The following is a 22,993-nucleotide window of genomic DNA, read 5'->3' on the forward strand; positions in this document are numbered from 1 at the left end:
ACTCCAGTGGGATTTCTCCAAGCAGTTGCGTAATCCTGCCGACTACATTTTCAATGACTTCCTACAGGGCGATTTTGCGCTCAAACTTGAAAAAAAAACGCATCTCAACCAACAATGCTAGTTATTCGATTAGATTTCGTAACGTCGAGTTCGTAATCAGAAACGTACCACTATCAAGATGTTGAATCGGTTTCTCTTTCCACGGATATTGCTGGACTCATCGAATTTCTGCAGTATTCTCTGAATGTACGATGCAAAAGTACAAGTTTACATTTGATTCCTTTAATCACAGTCCTCTGTTTACTGACCCTGGTCAGTGGAAAGTTTTCTACCTGGTTGTAAATGCGCCAATCTTCACCGCCCCTCCCACATCATTATCAACAGCTGCAAGAAATCTCTGGTTAACCTTCTTCGCTCCAAAGTGAAACTCTCTCCTCAAAAAGCAAATTCTCATTCACGGAGCTGGTGCAAGACAAAGGATAGTGAAGAGATTTTGGGGAAATATTGTCAGTTGACAGTAGAAAAATATTAAGGAGACAAAACATGGAAACCAGTCTCCAGCTTTGTGGATCTTCAGAAACACTTTGAGAAGTGGAATCGGAGGCGAATAGACATGGGTGAACTGTCGGACTGAGCAGAGACAGTCAGGACAGCTTCCCCATCTTTAAAGGGAGAGGACATTAACTCTGATGTTCTTGGGACACGAACTGATCTGAGACATTGAAAGATTTCTAGTTCTTGCACATGAGGAATTCCAACTTCATTTGGACTCCGGGACAATGAAAAAGTGCGGGCCAGACAAACACTGAGAGGCTCGAACCCAGACTGTCCCAGTTGTAAGAGAGGTGGTTCCCCGTGACATGGGCATGTCTGCAGTGACTGGGATCAGACTCTTCCTATGTCTCCATAATGAACGTCCCAGGCTTTATTTTGGGAAAGTACATCTGATAGAGGACAGTTGTCATTCTGGGCAGGGCAGACTGAAGTTGAGATTCAGTAGCAGCCTACTTTGGAGGATCGTGCGAGTTACTGGATTGCATGTGTCAACGCGTTCGGCTGCTGAATGAAATATAACTGATTCAAGAGTCCCCAGGGCGACAGTGATAGCTCTCTTTAATGCATCTGTTTGCTTTGCTGCACTGTTTCGGTGTCTAATGAGGTCAGAAAGATACTCTCCAAATGGAAACATTATCGTGTGACGAACAACAAAGACATTTCCGCACTGCTTTCAAGATTAATGTCAAAAAAGAAACTGCTGCAGAAGCTAGTTGATTTAGGAGTACCTTTGGGAGAACACACAATGCTGATGAAGTTGTGAAATATTTTCCCTGAAAGTCTCTCCAGAGATGCGACCAGATCTGCTGGGTTTCTCCTGCAAATTCTGTTTTTATTTCAACTGAATGCCCATTCCATCTATCAGAATGAGACAAACAGTCTCAGCATTCACAGACATTTTACGCGTTTGTAAGCTGTGAAATTGTTGGATTCGAATAAAACCAATAATGTTTTACTCTTCCTCAGCTCCACAAGGAGACGGACCTGGAAAGTGAGGTGATCAGTGTCATCCTGTCGTCGTGGATGAGTGGTAAAGGCAATGGAATTGAAATTTATATGGCTTTCACCATGCAGCCTCGATTGCGACAGACAAATGTTAATAAATGCAATGGGAGATTGCTCTCTGTCTTCGACTGCAAGAGTCAACTCAAAACGAAAAACAAATACAGAAAAATTGGAAATGGTGGCAATCTGCAACTCACTGCCTGCCAGGGTGCAGCAAGCTCAAATGTCCAGAGAAATTTGAGAGGGATTGAGATGTGCACTTCTATCACCAACTGCGTTTGAAGCTATGAGACAACAGTTGGAAAAATGAGACGAGGACAGTCAGGGACCTGTATTCGACTGGTGCAAATTGTTGAGCTGAAGTGCACTTTCTGAGCTGCAGAAATCTTTGACCTACTGCGGTGATGTGCTTGGAGAATCTAGCGGATGTGAAGCACGTTAAACTTGTCTAATGCTGAGATATCTCCTACATTCGGGGTATTTGTCTGTGTGTCCACCTGTGAGGGTGAAAATGAGGATGATTTCCTCGGCGGGACTATAAAAATGCGTGACCATGTCAAAGTTCAGTCCCACTGTTATGTCATTTAAGAGCACAGGGAGACTCTCATTGAAATTTACCCTGGAAACATCAGAACATGCAAGGTTATTGGCCTCATGCTGGAAACTGGGATGCGAGTAGATGAATATCCAGTGACCCTGTCCAAAAATCGGCGGAAAGTCCTTTTCCACGCTGAAAGAAATGGAAACATGAAAGAAACTGATATGCAGCTAAAATGTTCACAAATGATAAAGTAAAAATGGATTCATTAATCAAACCTACAGCGCCATTTTTCACTTTTCCTGGAAGTCTACTGGTAAGGATTTAGTGCATTCACTGCTGTGGCATTGGGAGTTTTCCTCTGACCGTTTATCTTGTTGACATCCTTTCCAAAGCAGGGAATGTTGTATGGAGCTGGCAAGTGATCGAGTTTGTCACAAGCACGATTCAGACTAGCATAAAACAAAGACCTGCGAATCCTGGAAATCCTAATTAAAAACAGGAATTAACAGCGAAACTCAGCTGGCCTGACAGCATATGTGGAGAGAAAGAGATTTTATGCTTCATATCGATAGAATCAGGCGACCTATGCATTTAAAATGCTTTAGTTCCTGGGTAATTATCAGTTTCACTTCGCTAATCAGCATACTTATCAAAATCTCTTATTAGCTGACAAATATCATCTCCAAAAAGTAAAAGGACATTATCAGCTGTAATGCTGTTGCTGTTGCCCTTAGTTGGTGAAAGGCTGGCCTTCATTCATTACCTTCTTCTTCTCCTTTTTGTCCACGAGCAGCCACGTTGAATGGAGAATTTCTTTTTTCAGTGTCTAGTTTCATATGCCTATCTATTTGTCTCTGTTTGTTTCTCTGTACCATCTCACTCTCTTCTACATTCTCCCACTGTCTGTCTGTCAATATCCCAAATATTCCATTTCTACTCCTGGAAAAGTCTGAAATTCTGAGACAGTTTGAGAGTATACCTGCTAAATGGCTTTGTCCGCCCCCCTTGGCTGGAGAGTGTAGAACTGGGTTCACATTCTCCAGGTAATGTCTCTGTCACTTATTTCTGTGGTCAGTTGACATTTCTTCACTCAAAACATTACGGGCTTTTACAATTCTAAAAGTAATTCATAACGAGTCGAAAAAGAAAACCAGAATCACTTCAATTATGCGATTTCAATGACGCCATTGCTGTTTGCCTAAAATTAATGAATGGTGACAGCAGACAATGAGATCCAACATCTCGCAGTGGAAGTGTCATTACCACAACATTGCCTTGCAAGTCTGCAGTGTTTCCTGCCTCACTTCTGTATTCCCCAAAAAATCTCGGAATGGCTGATGGAGAAAAAAATTAGAAGAGATGGAGAAATCCTTGTCAGACAAAGTAAAGAATCTCTGGCGTTGAATTAGCAGGACTGAACATTGACTAGCAAACCCGCAGCAGGTGGAAGGGCTTGGTATCACGAAATAACAACGGGCTGAGCTCAAACACGAGAAGAATATTGAGCCGTCACTTTCGCCTTGTTGGATCAACGATACGGCTTTTACAAAAAGTTGAAGAAATGAACTTTCAATGTACATGGCATTTGACAGCATTTGATACCGTAGTGCCTGGTTATTAGCAGATTCTTTAACTGACGAAACCACAGACTCTGTTCTTCATACCCACATGTGCATTGAATTAACTATTTGAACTGGGCCTTCCTTTCTGTAATAAAGCTGCTCGACAAGAATTTATATCAACCTCTGCTTATGTACGAAAGAACAGTTCACAGCTGGTCGTCTCCACTGAAAATACACAGAAGGAGGCAATCTCTTCTTGCTTTGCTTTCAAACTGATGCCTTCACTTCTTTAATCTGACAGCAGAAAGAGGATGCGTTCATCCTCTTGGAGCCAATTAACCACATGAGTATGCACAGAGGGAATCTCATACTAAGAGACCAGGGTAATTGTGGTGAATTTACCAGGAGTGGTGTGTGAGTCGGTGTTAACAGTGGGCAGCAAGGGCTAACCTATTTGCGCTGACATTGTGCCTTGCACCACCAGCAACTCACTCACTTCCTGCCTCTTGCCTCGCAGTCATCATTGTCTTTCAGTTTATCCTACTTGCCCTTCGAAACTTCTCACTTGTCCTGACCACTTTTGGGTGTCCACTTAGAATCTGCAGCTTTTAGATACGAACTTCTCGAGTATGCCGGTCATTCTTTGGCACAGGCTTCACTACCCATCCATAATTACTCCAGAGATTAAGATGCTAAGGTTCTATACAGAATCCTGGAAGCACTCAATACAGAGATCCAGCAATGAGGTTGCTAGGGAGGGATTTCCAGCAATTAGAGCCAGCGACATTGATGTAACAGCGAGATAGTTTCAGATCAGAAAGCAATATCCTTTGAGGGGATTTCCGGTGACAGTTGTCTCGTGTATCTGTCGCCATTATCCTTCTAGACTGATGCAAACAATCAGTGGATTGATTCCGGCAGGATCCGCGTCTGTGCTCTGTGTAGAAGCAGGAAATGGTTTTCATTCTGATAATCCACAAGAAGACAACGAAATCATCACTTCCTTACTGGGAATTGTATCCAGGTCTGGGTGATTCAAACTCAGACTCTGAAGCAGGAACTCTAATGATTCTAATAATATCCCTTGAGACTTAATCTGTCGAAACTCTTATGCCTGTTGTTCTTTCTCACCACATTTTGAAGCACCAGTCATTTCCGTGCATGCTGAAGGAGCTAACTACTCCCTCGCAGAAACACAGTGGAGCCAGAGACCGATTTATATCTCCCGCAGCGAGGATTGCTTTGCTCAGAAATGATCGAATTTGCTGTATGTTTCTGAAACTGAGCTGGATCACACACAGGCACGCTGTAACAGCTGCCTGCAGATGAGGAGATGGTTGGGGCGGATTCAGACCCACTGTGAGATAAAGACTGGATCCTAAATTCAGGGGGGCGAAGTGTCACAGAGAGAAGGCTGGAGAATTTGTGTAGGGAATGATATCAGCCATGATCGAATAGCCGGACAAACTAGATGGGCTGAAAGCTCCAATTGTCCTCCGATGCCTTCTGGTCTGTGCCCATCTGGTATCTAAGGAAATAGAAACAGAGTAAATTTTTCAGTTCGAAGTCCTCCGGTCATAATTGGGTGAAGTGAGAAATGGAATAGGTCTGATATACATTTAGAGACTGGCAGACAGCAAATCAATCGGGAAATTTCCATGAGAAAACAAATCATTTCTGACTAGACTGCAGGGAATATCATCTGTTGACAAGACAGAGTCCTCACAATTAACACTTTGTTTGTACTTCCTGCCTACAACTTTTGTCACTTCTCATCTTCGAGACAGGTGTTTTGTTTATAAAATGTTCCAGGAACGGGAACAATCTCCTGAAGCCATTTTCAGTTTACATTGGAATTTTTGCCCCTTTCACACTGGGACAGCCGTAACTGAGGAAGGAATTTCCATGAGCTGCGTCCCAGGGCTGGGCGTGAAGCCGCTGATTGAAGCTGCAGTGGCCGCTTTCTGTTGGCAGCGCGGGTTTGTAGAGAGTGGGGTCACATTCTGCTGTGCATAACTGTCTCACTCACTGCGGACTTAAGGTCACTTGTAGTTGCGTTCTCGTGGTTGCAATGTCGGTGCATATCCGCTCTCAATGCTTGACCTGAAATATTTGAGGCTCTGTGCCCTGCCTGGGCTTGGAGTACCAACCTTTCAGCCAAATGCGCTGACCATTTGAGACACAGAAACTGGCACTAAAATTTGCCGTGCTTATATCCGAGTGCAAAGTAGTCGCGAGGAATTAGACAGCAATATCCTCACTATTTTCAGAGTCAGTCGGTAATTTTTCCATGTTTATCATGTAGAGGATGAGAGGCCTGATAAGCTACAAACACTCCCCGGAGCTATGTAGTGCTGTCATACATAACAGCAGCTTACTCGCAAAGTTAGCAGCTGTGGGATTCGAACCCATGACTCACTGGAGACTACAGTACAAGCCCAACACCTTAAAGTACTCGAGCACACTACCAAACAACAGCTTAGTGCCAAAAGTATAATGACTAATGTTTCACCATCGCTTCACTTCAGGCACTTACGCCCTAGCGCAATCAATGACTAAGCATAATTTAGAAAGTGTTTACATGGATTTGCGGGGTTAGCACGGTTTGGACATTAGCAAGAAGCTGAATAGGATGCGACAGTTTTCAAGGCAGCTTCAGGGTTGAGGGATAACCTTTGAAAAGTTTATAAATTCATGAAGGAAACGGACGGAAAACATACTCAAGCAGTACTTCTTCACAAGGCACACGAGTTTAAAACTAGATAGCATAGTTATAATGTGGGAGCGTTAGAATTTTAAAGGGATGTGAGGGTCACTTGTTTTTCACACAGAAATCTTTTTGCATGTGGAATGAATTGCCACATTTACTCGCAGAGTTTGGTGCAATCATGACATTTCAAAGGTAGCTGGATGGGTAGACAGGAAGGATTCGGAGAGATACTGGACGAATATTGGCAAATATGTTTAGATTATTTACGGTTATTTGTTAACCAGAGGCAAGTTTGATTGGAAGGTTTGCTTCCGTGTTCGGCAACTCTGTGATGCTCCAATCGCTGATACAATTTTGAATATACTATTTGCAAAAGCGCATGCTGTTTATAACTCAGTGAGATTGTTTGGCTTTTCTTTGCTGCAGGCTGGATGGTTTGAACCGACCCAGACATGAAGATTTTCTGGACTTTTTCTACCAATGGCAACTCTCCTTTACACATTCCCAAGTTCTCCATCAAAGGTTTTGGTTGATAAAAAATACCTCACAAATCGTGTTACCCACTCAGCTCTCCAGCGAATCCAAAAACTGAGAGCTCTTAACGTGGAGCAGAAGCAAAACTGAAAAGGCAGAAACATGATCAGTCACACCGAATCATGAATTCTGTCTGTTAGGCAGTACGAATCGTGTATGTCATGAACTGATCACACAAATCACAGCGGCGCAATTCCAAACATAGTTTCAAGGCATACTGGAGATTTAGTGCATAGCCAAGTCCCAGAAAGTGCTCAAGGAGCAGCAAACAAAGCAGAACAATAATGAACCATGAAAAGTGAAGGTGAACAATTACTTTCTCGATTAAATTAGGTTAACTATGCCTTGGTGCCTCCATCTGATCGAGAAAGCCAAACGCTAGCATCCCTGGCCAGGAGAGTAATGACGGAAATGAGAGAAATATAACAACTTTTCAAACGCGATTTCCCATGGTTTCGCCACTGTAAAAAAAGCAGCGAGCAGATTCAATGCAGGATTTGGCTTTACAACAGCGGTGAAATTACGACCTCCATTCACTTTCAGGAAAAACGGTGAACAACGCAAACTGTCTGGAGTGTGAATACCAAGTGCAGGCTGTTTGTGTCCCGTATTCTACTGATGCACCGACTTTCATATGAAAAGGTACCTTTCAAGGAGGCCGTATGTGGCTTTTCACTGACAGTGGCAGCTATTGTCTTCACTCTTACTACCGTCTTTGGTACTGTAGGATTTGGTATCCTTACCTTGCACACGGGAGTAGAGGGTGCAATTCTCTGCTTCGGAATAGCGGAGTGTTCTGTAGCAGAAAGGTGTGAAGCTCGGGTGCCTCTGGAGTTATTGTTGGAAAATTCAGTTGAGCTGGGATGACGGCTTGCAGCCTTTTCCTCACCTTTTTGGGTGCCATGCTCGGGGCTGCAGAGGCTCCTGTGAAGTTCTGCTCTCCTGTTTTGGAAGGAATTCATTTGGTTTCGTTCCCGCTTCTTCCGGTTTTAGGGGCTGCAGATTGGTTTCTGATCAAATTGTTTGTTGATGGAATCCGTGGATGAGTGCCCTGCTTCACGAAATTCTCTGGCTGCCTTCTGTTTGCCCTGTCCTTTTACTGTTGTGCTGTTCTCAATGACCTTGTGGTCCTTGCTGTCTGTAGGTATTGCTACTAGGGACAACTCGTCGTGGCAATTCATGAATGCCACACAAAATCTTTGTCATGAACCGATATCCCCACAGCTTCATTCGCAGATGCATTGCACATGAACTTTGCAACGAGAATACGCCATGCTGTAATTTTAAAATCATGCTTCCCTGCATTTCAAAAAAATCTGTGAAACTCCTCCGAACACTTGGACTTATGACAGCACAGAAACCGACAACTCTCCAGAACATAAGACCCAATACCCATCATGTGCAGGACAAACGTGGTTGACGAAACTCCTCGCAGGGACTGCACGAGAAAGAGGCAGACAACTAGCGAGCTGCATTGCTAAAGTGCATCTAGACCGTAAACGTCATGGGCAGCTGTTACTTGCAGTTATACGCAGGACACTGAATGTCTCTGATTCCGGGGCTTGGAATTGGGTTTATGTGTAGCACTGATTACTTCCTTGTGTAAGGTAACCCTTGATGGAACACACATGAAACTCTGTTGCACATTGAGTAATACATCCAAAATAGTAGCCCAGAGCACTATTTCTGTTGTGTTTCTGGTACTATTCCCGACATACCCTTGGCACTGTACTTATTCAGTCGTTACTGACGGTTCAGTGGGTGTTTCCATGATCGTATTGTGGGCAGTAATCTGCGTTTGCGCGACAATAACGTGCATGTCAAGCCCCAATCCACCAATCTCTATTTTATTTTCCTCTTATTATGCGCAACTGCAACACAGTAAAGATTCAATTAAGATTGTAAGATGACATACAGAGGCGTATGAAATACCGAGGTTTTAATGAAATTTATGCAATGGTTAGAGATTACCTTGATTCAGGAGATAAGGATGTAAACTCTGTTTGGTTCGAGTTGAGAAACAGTGAGGAAAGAAGTCACCAGCAGGTGTAGTTTAAAAGCACACTCGCAGGAACCACAATGCGAAATAAAACGTACAATAAAATAAAACTGTGTGTGAGTGATAAAAGATGGCAATAATCGTGTTTGACCGTAATTCCCCCTCTCCGCCTCCGGGTTCCATTATAAAGAAATTTTGGAGACCAATAATAAATACATCACACGTGTCCCATCTAACAACATGAGGCATATATTGGTAATCGACTACTTTACAGGAGACTTAGCTTTCGTATATTCTTGGAAGGAATCTCTTTCTTTGCGAGCACCAGAAAAAGCAATTTCTTGCAAGAAAGAAGTAAATTTGTCATTAACCTTTGTGTAGTTCATGTCCAAGAACACTCGGACTCCTCTGCACTGCACTTCTGTTTTTGCATTTCTATCGATTTGAATAGCAGTCTGTCTTTTGCTTCTTCCTAAGGAAGAATGTCACGTCACATTCCCTACTTGAAACTGCAACTGCCAAGATTTCTCCACTCACTAATACTATGTATATACCTGTTTGCAGATATCACAATGTGCTCGCCCACCTATTGTACATCGGCAGCAAAACTGGACACATTTCACTCTGCCATTTCTCCAAGTCATTAAGAACGAGTTACAACATTGAAGTCTGATAACTGAACAATCTAATTAAAGTACACCTTCTATTCTTCAGTTCACAATCCCAGCGGTACTCGTAATTCTGTTGTATCACAGATAACTTTCTTCACTGTCCACTTTACCACCAATTTCAGTGTCACCCAAAACAAAAAATGTACTTACCAGGAAACCAGTATTCCAATCCAAACCATGTATCGAAATGATAAACAACAGTCGACACGCGACACTGCTGGTCACATGCTTCCACTGAACAACAACATGTCTCCTGTCACCCTCTGTTTCTTACCATCAAACCAATTTTGCATCCAGTCGATTAGCTGCTCCTGAATGCCATGTTATTTTCAATTGATCTGAGCTTATCCAAGTCTACCATACGAAATTGGAACACAGACCATACAACACAAGACTGTTCGGCCATGATGCCATGCCAACCGTTTTTCCGACTGGAATATCAAAATAAGCTGCTTACCCTTCATTTTGTGATCATTTATGTGCCTACCCAAGAGTCTATTAAATGTCCCTAATGTATCTAATTTTACTACCAAATTTGGCAGTGCAATCAAACCACCTACCGTTCTCTGTGTAAAGAACCGAATTCTGAAAGCACCCCTCTATTCACCTTGAAATTATGCCGCCGTTTAACAGCCACTTATGCCATAGGAGAAACTGTCTCTCACTATTCACTCTAACTGTGCCTCTCATCATCTTGTGCACCTCTGTCAAGTCGCCCCGCATCCTTCTTCACTCCAATTAGCAAAGCCTTAGCTCTCTCAACGTTTCTTCATAACAAATGCCCTTCTTTCCAGGAAGCATCCTGGTAAATCTCCTATGTACCCTCTCTAAAATCTGCACATCCTTCGTTTAAAGAAGGGAACAGAAGTGAACAGAATATTCCAAGTGTGGTCGCACTAGGACGCTATAAAGATGCAATAAAACCTCACGGCTCTTTAAATAAATCTCCTTGCTAATGAAAGCCAACACAACATATGCCTATTTAATGACACCTACAACGTGTCTGACAACTTTGAGAGATATATGGACATGGACCGCATGATCTCTCTGTTCCTCCACATTGCCAAGTATTCTGCCTTTTAACCTGTATTCTGCATTCAAATTCGACCTTCCAGAATGATTCACTTTAGACTTTTTCCAGATTGTAATCCATCTCCCACTTTAAGCACAGCTCTGCGTCCTGTCAATGCCCCATTGTAACCTACAACAGCCCACGATATTACCCATTTCTCCACCAACTTTCGTGTGATTGACAAACTTACTAACCCACTTTCCAACATCAGCATCCAAGTAATTTATAAAATCACAAAATGCAGAGTCCCAGAGCCGATTGTTACAGAACACTATTATTCACTGAGCTACAGGCTCACTCCTGTCCATTTGTTGCTACCCGATGTCTTCTCTGGGCCATCCAATCCTGTATCCAGACAAACGGACTTCCCTGTATCCCATGACTCCTTATTTTCTGAATGAGCCATCAACGTATTCTGTCACATCCTCAAAGAAATCAATAAGGTTTGTGAGTCATGATCTGCCCCTCACAATCCCATGCTGAGTGTCTTTAGTTTAACAGTGGTTTTTCAAGTCGTCATAAATCCCGAATCTCGGAGTCCTCTCCAATAATCTGCACACCACAGTCATTAGACTGAATCTGTAATTTCCAGGATTCTACCTCTATAACATGGCCCGTATTGTACAAATCTACTCTCCTCTGGCATATTGCCCAGAAGGGCACTGGAGGGTGGTAGGGATTACAGAGATAGTGAGGGATATCAGGACAGGAGGATTTTGCAGACATTAGGAGGTTACTGTGCCAAAATCAGGCTTCAGAAATTGCAAGGTTTCATGATGATGAAGACATTTGAGGCGGAAATGGGGGAGGATTTTCGGGAATTGAGAGGTTTCACATTTTAGGTGTTTTGTTAGGACGGCAAGTGGTTACTGAGTTGGGAAAGTTTAAGCACTGGTGGATATTACAGAAATATGGTTTTGGTTGCAATGTCAGGAAGAGGATTCAGGAAACTGGAGAGTATGGGGTCTGAATGAGGTTACAAAAATCGGAAGAGTTGTCAAGAGTGGAGGTGTTTACAAGACAGCAATAGTCTGATCTGGAGCAAAGGACCCAGATTGGTTGTGGGGACTAGAGGTGGTTTAGCAGTGAAGGAGGACTAGAGCCACAGGATGTTACAGGAATGTGGAGAGGTGTAGGGCTGAAAGGGGTTCATGGAATTGGGAATGTTTGGAGGGATGGAGAAGTTTACGGGGATAAGAATGTTTGTAGGACAGGTCTGGATCACAGACAGGAAGTGTTTTAGAGAGCTGAGCAAATTACAGAGATAAAAATGTTTGTATCAACAGGAAGAATAAACAGACATATCGTGGGTCGACCTGACGGAAGATGTTTATAGGAAAAGGAAGGCTTAGACTCACGGGGTTATTTAGACATGGAGCCTGTGGAATCTGGATGGTTTTTCCCAGAGGTTGGGGTAACAAATTTGGTTGGAGACAGTTTCACAGATATGCGTGCATTGCACAAACAGGAGGAAGTTCCTGCTGCGGGGAGAGTTGTAGGGAAAGTTGACGTTGACACAGAATGGGGTGTAAGAGCTGGAGAACGATATGAAGCTGGGAAGATGGATGACGAGACTGGAGGAGCTCACGTTGAAAGGGTGGGTGATCGAGACGGGAGAGTGTTAAAGAGATAGTGGGTCTGGCAGGAACTAGATTGGGAGAGGTACAGACATTGGAGTGGGCTCTAAAGATCCGGAGTGCTGCACGGACCTGAGAAGATTTCACTGATAGGGATAGTAGTCGGGTCTCCACAAACTGATGGTGTTTAGGGACTGGAGGAGGTTTTGTCGATTGGGATAACTGTAAGTGCTGCAGGAGCTTATGGAGAGATGGAGAGTTGAAGAGTTGAAGCAGCTTACAGAGGGAGGTTTCTAAGAAAGCAGTGGGTTCCAGATAGTGAGGGTTGTGTGATCTGAGCAAGTTAAAGAGAGGGGTGTTTTCGGTTCTGGAAGCGATTAAACTGACAGTGACAGTTGAAGAGACTGAAGCAAAAATGCATGGAGAAGGTTACACAGATTGGGATGGAAGTAGGGACAGTAGGTGAATACACAGACATGGAGGGTTGTATTTTTAGAGGGAGCTGGGAGGGATAGGAACCGATGTAAGAATTTACTCAGACAGGGAAGGTTGTGTTTTTGGAGAAGGTTACACTGATTCAGACAGTGTTAGGGAATGTTTACTGGACTACAGAGGAGCTCGGAGAGAGTGTATTATGGGGAGTAGAGGAGATTACAGACACAGAAATGGCTGTAGGTTTGAAACGTGCTTCGACACATCCTCAGTGCTGTAAGGCTGGAGGGAGGTTATAATAGTGAGTGTCGCCAATGCCTAATTACTTTATTGATATTGAGCAAGTCTCACTACGTAACTGTTAAAACGAAGTTGACAAATTCCAGATGAGTTTTCAGGGATCCAAACGTTTATGGGAGTTTCAAGAGGGAACAGTGATTGGGGGTGCTGTCAAGAATGTAAATAATTTTAAGGAGGGTGCGAAGAACAGGACGTGGTGACAGTCATATCGATCTTTGTAAGGAATGGAGAATCTTACATCGACAAGGAGTGTTTTAGAGACTGGAGGAGATTACAGATGATAGGGAGAGTTTTGGGGATAAGGCAAGGTTCAAGAGACGGGGATAGCTGAGACAACTAGACAATAATCTGAATAGAAACTCCGCAGTGTGGAAACAGGTCATTCGGCCCAAGCAGTCTATTCCAACCCCCTGAAGAGCATCTGAACCAGACTCACCCCTCTACCCATCCATTAAACCCTGCATTTCTCATGGTGAACATACTTATTCCACATATTCCTGAATACTACATTCAATTTATGATGGCCAACCCGCAGAGCGTGCAAAGTTTGGATTGTGGGAGGAAACAAGAGCACCCGGAAGAAACCTACACAGTCAGGGAGGAGAACAAGCGTCCACACAGACAGTCGCCCAAGGCTGGAACAGAAGCCAGGTCCCTGACGCTTTGAGGCTGCAGTGCTAACTACTGAGCCACCCTGTACCTGATTACACAGAGGACTGCAGACATTAGAACAGGTCACAAAGTTCACAAGGGTTTATTGGAACTGAAGGAGAATATAGTCAGGAACAGGAGTCGGTTACATAGATATTGCCCATGAGAGGGCCTGGAAGAGGTTAACGCAATAAGGAGGGATGTGGACTGTCTAGACAATTTTAGGCTTTGGGACAGTTGGGGAGACTGGATGAAGTTAGTAATATGCTGAGTTGTACACAGTGGGTGACGTTACCGAGTTAGCTAGGATTCTTTGGACTGGTTGAGGTTATAGACAGAGGCAGTTGTGTGAATGAAAGTTGTCATAACAACTGAGAGGACATTTCAGACACATGGATGTATTTCGTGTCTGCAGGATATTCGAGAGAAGGAAGGCTAGTACTGACTGGAGGTGGTCAGAGGTAAGGAAAATTGTAGTGATGGGAATTAGTCATGGAGACAGAGAATATTCAAGAGAGAGAAAGGGCAAGGTTAGAGATCACGGCAGCGTTCAAGTGGTTCAGAACGTTACACAAAGCGAGGATTGGCTGGAAACTCTGCAGGAATTGGAGGACTCTGTACAGACATGGAGGTGAAATGGATGGTGGAAGGTTAGATTTAATGAGATGGTATACGACAGGATGGAGGAGTGCTGTCAGAACTGGTGAAAGTTACAGTGACACCATGTGCTGGATAGGCTGTAGGAAAGTACACAGATGGGGAGGTCAGTAAGGGCTGGATACTACAGACACAGTGGGCTGTAGGTGCTGGACAGGGTGAGCGACATGAGGATTTTTATAGTGTTTTGGCGATCGTGGACATAACACTAGGTTTCAAAGTCATTTTGGATTGAGATAAGGATAGGGCAGAAGCGAAGTGGCCAGATTTGGTGAAACCCCCGATTTGATACAATATCACTGTCACTGGGCATTATCATTATAACGAGACAGGATCTGGCAAACACAGATTCGGAGGAACTATTTGCAGTTGGGTTCATATTCGGAAAGTGAAAGTATGTTAAAGTGATACAGTGAGAATTCGGGGTCAGAGTGAACAGTGAATGCGAAAGACAGCTACTCCATCGAAAAGGGGAAGAGATCGGAGGATTTGTGGCGAAGAGAGAGACTCACGGTTGGTGTGTTGTCTCCCATGTGCGAGGGTTCGTGATGTCTCTGATCGTGTTTTTGGGATTCTTAAGGGGGAGGGGGAGGGGGAGCAGCCCAAGTCGTGGTCCACATCGGCACGAAACGACATAGGTAGGAAGCGAGAAGGGGATTTTAAAGCAGAAATTCAGGGTGCTGGGATGGAAGCTTAGAGTTAGGACGAAGAGTTGCTGTGTCTGGTGTGTTGCCCGTGCCACTGGGCTAGTGAGGCAACGAATAGGGAGAGAGAGAGAGGAGTTGAACACGTGGCTACATGGATGGTGCAGGAGGGAGGGTTTTGGATTCTTTGATAATTGGGGCTGTTTCTGGGGTAGGTTGAATCTCTACAAGCAGGGTGGTCTTCATCTGAACCAGATGGGGACTAACATCCTTGGTGGGAAATTCGCTCAGGCTATTGGGGTGGGTTCAAACTAATCCAGCAGTGGGTTGGGAACCAAAATTGTAGTTCGAGTAAAGAAAAGGTTGAGAGTAGGGAGGTCCGAAATCAAGTTTCAGGGACACAAGATGGCACCGACAAGCAAGAATTTAGTTTGAAGTATGTCTATGTCAATGCCAGGAGCATCCGGAATAAAGTGGGTGAGCTTGCATCATGGGTTGGTACCTGGGACTTTGATGTTGTTGCCATTTCGGAGGCATGGATAGAGCAGGGATAGGAATGGCTGTTGCAGGTTCCAGGATTTAAATGTTTCAGTAAGAACAGAGAAGATGGCAAAAGAGGGGTGTGGTGTGGCAATGTTGGTCAAGGACAGTATTACAGTTGCAGAAAGGATGTTTGGGGACTCGTCCATTGAGGTAGTATTGGCTGAGGTTAGAAACAGGAAAAGAGAGGTCACCCTGTTGGAAGTATTCTATAGGCCTCCGAATAGTTCCAGAGATGTAGAGGAAAGGATAGCAAAGATGATTCTCTATTGGAGGGAGAGAGACAGGGTAGTTGTCATGGGGAACTTCAACTTCCCAAATATTGACTGGGAAAACCATCGTACAAGTATTATACATGGGTCAGTTATTGTCCAATGTGTGCAGGAGAGCTTCCCGACACAGTATGTAGACTGACCAACAAGCGATAAAGCCACATTAAATTTCGTACTGGATATCGAGCCCGGCCAGATGTTAGACTTGGACATAGGTGAGCACTTTGGTGATAGCGATCACAATTCTCTTATGCTTACTTTGGTGATAGAAAGTGATCGGTGTATACCTCTGGGCAAGAGTTACAGCTGGGGGAAAGCAGTTACGATGCGATTAGGCAAGACTTCGGACGTATAGGATGGGAAAGGAAACTGCAGGGGATGGGCACATTAATAATTTGGAGCTTATTCAAGGAAAAGCTCCGGTGTGCCCTCGATAAGTATGTAACTGTCAGGCAGGAAAAAGCTGTAGAGCAAGGGAGCCGTGGTTTACGAAGGAAGTGGAATGTCTGGTCAAGAGGAAGAAGAAGGCTAATTTGAGGATAAGATGTGAAGGCTCAGTTAGGGCGCTGGAGGGTTACAAGGTAGCCAAAGAAACACCTAAAGAGAGAGTTCAGTAAAGCCAGGAGGAGGCATGAGAAGTTGTTGTCGGATCAGGGTAAACCTTAAGGCTTTCTATAGGCATTTAAGGAATAAAAGAATGACGAGAGTAAGAGTAGGGCCAATCAACGATAGTAGTGGGAATTTGTGTGTGGAGTCAGGGGAGAGAGGGGAAGCACTTAATGAATATTTATCGGCAGTATTCACTGTGAAAACGACAATGTTGTCGAGGAGATTACTGAGACATAGGCTACTAGACTAGGTGTGATTGAGGTTCACAAGGAAGAGGTATTAGATATCCTGCAAAGTGTGAAAATAGTTAGGTCGCCGGGCCAGATGGGATTTGACCTAGGATCCCCTGGGAAGTCAGGGAGGAGATTGCCGAGCCATTTGCATTGATATTTAAATCATCATTGTCTACAGGAATAGCGCTAGAAGACGGGAGGATAGAAAATGTTGTTCCCCTGTTCAAGAAGGGGAGTAGAGACAACTCAGATTATTATCAATCAGTGAGCCTTACTCAGTTGTTGGTAAAGTGTTGGAAAAAGGTTGTAACAGGTAGGACGTATAATCATCTAGGAAAGAATAATTTGATTAGGGATAGTCAGCACGGTTTTGTGAATGGTAGGACGTGCTTCACAAACCTTATTGAGTTCTTTGAGGAGGTGACTAAATTGGCAGATGAGCATAAACCGGCTGATGCGGTCTATATGAATTACAGCAAGGCGTTCGATAATGTTCCCCACAATAGGCTATTGTACAAAATGCAGAAGAATTGGATGTGGGAGATATAACAGTTTGGATCAGTAATTGGCTTGCTGAAAGAAGACAGAGGGTGGGGTTTGATGGGAAATATTCATACTGGAATCCAGTTACGAGTGGTGTACCTCAATGGTCGGTGTTGGGTCCACTGCTGGTCGTAATTTTTATAAACGACTTGGATGAGGGCGTAGAAGGGTGGGTTAGTAAATTTGCAGACGGCACTAAGGTCTTTGGAGTTGTGGATAGAGACGAAGGATGTTGTAGGTTACGGAGAGACATAGATAAGCTGCAGAGCTGGGCTGAGTGGTGGCAAATGGAGTTTAATGTGGACGAGTTTGAGGTGATACACTTTGGTCTGAGTAACCAGAATGCAAATTACTGGGCTAATGGTAAGATTCTTGGTAGTGTAGATGAGCAGCGAGATCTCGGTGTCGAGGTACAGAGATCCTTGAAAGTTGCCACCCAGGATCACAGTTTTGTGAAGAAGGCATACAATGTTTTACCTTTTATTAATAGAGGGATCGTGTTCCAGAACCATGAGGTTAAGCTGCAGCTGTACAAAGCTCTGGTGCGGCCGCAGTTGGAGTATTGTGTACAGTTCTGTTCACCGCATTATAAGAAGGATGTGGAAGCTTTGGAAAGGGTGCAGACGAGATCTACTGGGATGTTGCGAAGTATGGAGAGAAAGTCTTACGAGGAAAGGCTGAGGGACTTGAGGCTGTTTTCATTAGAGAGAAGAAGATTGAGAAGTGACTTAATAGAGACATCTAAGATAATCAGGGTGAGATAGGGTAGACAGTGCAGGCTTTTACCAAGTATGGTGACGGCGTGCACGAGGGGACGTAGCTTTAAATTGAGGGGTGATAGATATAGGACAGATGTCAGTGGTAGTTTCTTTTTTCAGAGGGTAGTAAGGGTATGGAATGCTTTGCCCGCAATGGTAATAGATTAGCCAACATTAAGTACACTTAAGACGTAAGTGGACAAGCATATGGACGTACATGGAATAGTGTCGGTTAGATGGACTTCAGATTGGTATGACAGGTCGGCGCAACATGGAAGGCTGAAGGGCCTGTACTGCGCTGTAATGTTGGATGTTCTAAGTTCTAAAACTGGTCAAGCGATATTGTGAGCTTGATTAAAAAATAGTACAGTGTGATGAAAACAGGCGATGCCCTTCAAAAGTACAGCCACTGCAAGGGGATCCTTAAAAATGAGGGGGGAAGAATGGCCATGAAATATTCTTGGCAGATACTGTTCAGGAAAGGCCACAAGGTATTTTACCAGATAGAGTTAGAATAGGAGGGTTCTCAGATAAATAGGGGGTCTGTTCGAAACCAAAGAAACAATCTGTACATGGAGCCAGAGGAAGTAGGTGATATCTTCAAATAATACTTCTCATCTGTATTCAAATAGGAGAAAGGCATTATAGCCAGGGATTTCAGTCGGGATGGTGAGTTTCTGGAACATGTTAAGATCAACAAGGAGGAGGTATTAAATATTTCCACTGGGATAAAGGTGGACGAATCCCCAATGCCCCATGAATTGTCTGCCGGCTGCAATGGGAGGTAGGTGAGGAGATTGCGAAGGCCCTGGTGATATATTTAAAACATTGCTAGCCACAGCTGAGATGCCACATGACTGGAGGACAGTTAATATGGTTTCTTTGCTCAAGAAGGGCAGCAGAGATAGGCCAGGTAATTACAGAGCAGATAGCCTGACAGCAGTGGGAGGGAAAGTATTGGAAACAATTCTGAGGATGAATCAACACTTGCAAAGGCAAGGATGAAATCGGCTGAGTCAACACGGATTTGGCAGAAGAAGATAGTGTCTGTGGAATTCAGTGGATTCTTTTGAAATGGTGTCTGAACATATTGATGAGGGCAGTGCAGATGATGTGGTTTACATGTACTTCAATACGGCCTTTGGCAAGATCACACATGGAAGGCTGGTACGAAACGTAAGAGCTTATGGGATCCAAGGCAAGTTGGTAAATTAGGTACAAAATTGGTGGATAAACTTCTGTGTATTTGAAATTCTTTCACCAGAGGGTGTACCACTGAGGTCTCTGCAGGAACCATTGCTGGCCATTCTGTGGAATAATAAGTCGGATTTGATTACATTACAGCATGGAAACAGTCCCTTCCGCCCCACAAGCCCGCCAAAGCGCAACCCACCCATGCCCCTACATTTACCCCTTACCTAACACCACGGGCAATTTAGCATGGCCAATTTACCTTTGGACTGTGGGAGGAAACCCACACAGACACGGGGAGAACGTGCAAACTCCACATAATCAGTTACCCGAGGCGAGAATTGAACCCAGGGCTCAGGGGCTATGAGGTAGCAGTGCAAACCATTGTGCCACCTTTCCACCCACAAAGCAAAAGGCATCATTAGTTGGTAAGCAGATGTCATTAAAGTTATGGAAGTTGTTCACAGTGAGGTGGACGGTCTCAAGCTACAGTCCAATGTGGATCAAATGATAATCTGAGCAGAGTTTATTACTGATCAATGCCATATCCTGCGGGAGGTATGATAAGCGAAGGACAGACATAATGTATGGTCGGTCCTTGTGGAATACTGAGGAACACAGGGACCATAGTGAACAAATCCCTAGATCCATGAAGGTGACAGCACAGGGAGACAGGGTGGGGACTGAACTGGCATTGGAAGGGGGACCCATATCTTGGTGGGGAAAATTGCTCAAGCTGCTCCAGAGGATATAAACTGGTCTGGGAAGGTGTTGGACCATAAATAGCCGTAAGACTAGAAATAAGATTGAGGCTGGTACACAAGGTAAAGAGAGTAATTTCAACACACAGGACAGGCAAGAACATAACAGGGAATGGAGAAAAATTGAAGATTAAACTGCATTTATTTCAACGTAAGGGCCCTGACTTCTAAGGAAGTTGAACTCAGGGCATGGATTGGAACATGGGAATGGGATATTATAGTTATTACAGAAACACAGCTGAGGGAGGGGCATGACTGGCAGCTCATTGTTTCAAGGTTTTATGAAGCATCAAAGCGGAGGCAAGGGAGGGCACTTGATGTTGGATTATGATTGCATGAATCAGCCCAGCAGTACTGAGAGAGGATATTCGCGTGGGATCGGCCAGTGAAGCAATGTTAGTGGAACTGAGAAATAAGATTTTGATACAATTATACTGCTGAACCCGAATAATCAGTGGCAGATGAATGAACAAATGTATCAGGAGAACTGAAATATCAATCATAATAATAAGGCTGTCAGGTTAGATTAGATTCCCTCCAATGTGAAAAGAGGTCATATCAGCCCAACAAGTCCACACCGACACTATAAAGAGCAACCCACCCAAACCTATTCCCCTATATCTATCCCTAACACTGGACAATTTACCTGATCTGTAAATTTTTGGACTGTGATAGGAAACCCATGCAGATGCGCTGAGAATGTGCAAAACTCCAAACAGGCAGCCATCTGAGGCTGGAATTGAATGCTGGAAGAGAGCAGCGCTAGCCACTGATCCACCGTGCTACCGCCTGCTAGGTCGGGGCTTTTGACTTTCCTAATCTCGACTAGGTAGGCCAGTGTTCAGTGTTTGCAAGGGAGGAATTTGGGAATTGCGTTCCACAAAACTCCCAATCATTATTAAAATTGCCTAAAAAGAGAAAGAGGCAAAACCTGACCTCCCCTTGGGACACAAGATAGGGAAAAGGACTGAGGTGTTAGTGGCAAAGCATTTTGACAAAGTGACCACAACTCTATGAGTTTGAAAATAGCGATGGAAAAGGACAGGCCTGGTCAACAAGTTCAATCATAAAGTACATCCGGAACAAACTTGAAAGAATGAGCCAGGAAATTTCAAAACGTAGTTGATGTGTCTACTTGCAAGGAAAGTGAAGTAAAGCAATTGAGAATATTTTATTTATGAGACAAATTGAGCGTTCAATACCAGCATGTTCCTGTCTGTATGCAGGTCACAGCCGACAGGATTGGGAAATACTGGCCATTTATTGAGGGTTTGGTCAAGGAAAAGGGGGCACATGTCAGGTATAGACAACTGGATCAAGGGAATCCATGACGACCACAGGGGCTGCAGAATGGAAATCAGAAACAGGACCAAGTAGGGGCCCTAAAAATCAATGAAGCCATTGATGTGTGCAACTGCAGGGTATGGCTAAGATCTTAAACAATTTTTTCACTCCAGAACTTATTGTGCAGGAAGACTGGGGAACTAAGGGAGCTAAAGAGAACTGCATTGCACCACAATTGGTGTACTCTGTGCAATTCTAGTCTCCCTGCTCTCGGAAGGATGTTGCGAAACCTGAAAGTCCTCAGAGAAGATTATCAAGATGTTGTCAGGGTTATTGAAGAGTATGCTGTGGCTATTTTCCCTGAAGCGTCGGACACCCCACAGGTGTTTATAAAAACATGAGGGACATGGATTGGATGAACATTCAAGGTCCTTTCCCAGGGGTTGGGGAGTCCAAAACTAGAGGGCAGAAGTTTAAGGGTGACCTATCGGGACAGCTTTTTCATGCATATGCTGATGCATGTCTGGAATGAACTGAGAGAGAAAGTAATGGAGACTGATACAATGACAAAATTTAAAAGGTACCTGGATGGTTTTATGAATAATAAGGGTTTAGAGGTACATGGGCCAAATGCTGGTAAATGGGATATATTTTTCAGATATTCAGGTCATCATGGACGAGTTGGACCGAAGGGTCTCTTTCCATGCGATACATCTCTATTACTTGAAAAGTGTGTGTTCTTGAAGAGGTGGTGCTAGAGGTTTTAAAATACAAAGGTACGGAAAGCCCCAGGACCTAATTAAGTGTACAATAGGGTATTGTGGAATGCTGGCAACAAATTGTGGAGCTCTGAACAAAGGTCTGTACCATTGACAGTCATGTGCGATGTGCTGGAAGCTGGAGGGTGGCATAGTGGACAGTGAAGAAGGTTTGCTAAGATTACAAAGGGATCTTGATGATGTGGGTGAATGGGCTGAAAAACTGTGGATGGAATTCAATCTGAATAAATGCGAAGTAATGTATTTGGTAAAACGAACAAGAGGGTAGAGCTTATACAATTAATGTTAGGCCTCGGTTAGTGTTTTAAAGAAGAGGGACCTCCGGGTTCAGGTACATAGTTCTTGAAGCTTGCTTCACAGGATGGATAAGGCAGTGCTTGGCATGCTTGACTATTGTTCAGTCTATTGAGTGTAGGGTTTGGGGCGTTATGTTGAGATTACAGACTTTGCTGAGGTCTTTTCTGCAGTACTCTGTCCAGTTCTGATCGCCCAGTTATAGGAAGGATATTATTAAGCTGCAAAGCGTTCAGAAGAGATTTACCAAGACGTTGCTGGGTATGGAAGGCTTGAATTATGAAAAATTCCTGTATAGGTTGAGTCCTTTTTCACTGGAGTCTGGAGATTGAGATGTGACCTTATAGAAGTTTATGTTAAAAAAATGAGGGATATAGATAGAGTTAATGACAGTTGTCTTTTCCCCAGTATGGGGTAGTCTCAAGAGAAGGCAAAACATTTTTAAAGTTAGAGGAGAGAGATGTTGAAAAACAATTACAGCGTTTAAAAGACATCTGGATAAATACGGAATAGGAAAGTGTAGGAGGGATATGGGACAGCAAGAGTCAGCGGGGAAAAGTTTAGTTTTAGATTATAGTTGGTGTCAACCGAAGTAAATATCCATGCTGTGTGACTCTATGGAACGAAAGAGCAAGTAGCCCAACGTCGATGGTGGGTACGTTGTTGAAGTGATTATGCCAGATAGGGGTTCATTCATTTGAAAAGGCAAGGATTGTTGCAAGATAATGTTCACAGCTTTGTGCATACAAATTCAGATCTCACAAACTTGATTACTTTCGCTGAAGTGGTGACCATACACTGTCTACACTAATATCAGCA

This window comes from Chiloscyllium punctatum, chromosome 33 (assembly GCF_047496795.1).
Source record: "Chiloscyllium punctatum isolate Juve2018m chromosome 33, sChiPun1.3, whole genome shotgun sequence".
In the NCBI taxonomy this organism is placed as follows: domain Eukaryota; kingdom Metazoa; phylum Chordata; class Chondrichthyes; order Orectolobiformes; family Hemiscylliidae; genus Chiloscyllium; species Chiloscyllium punctatum.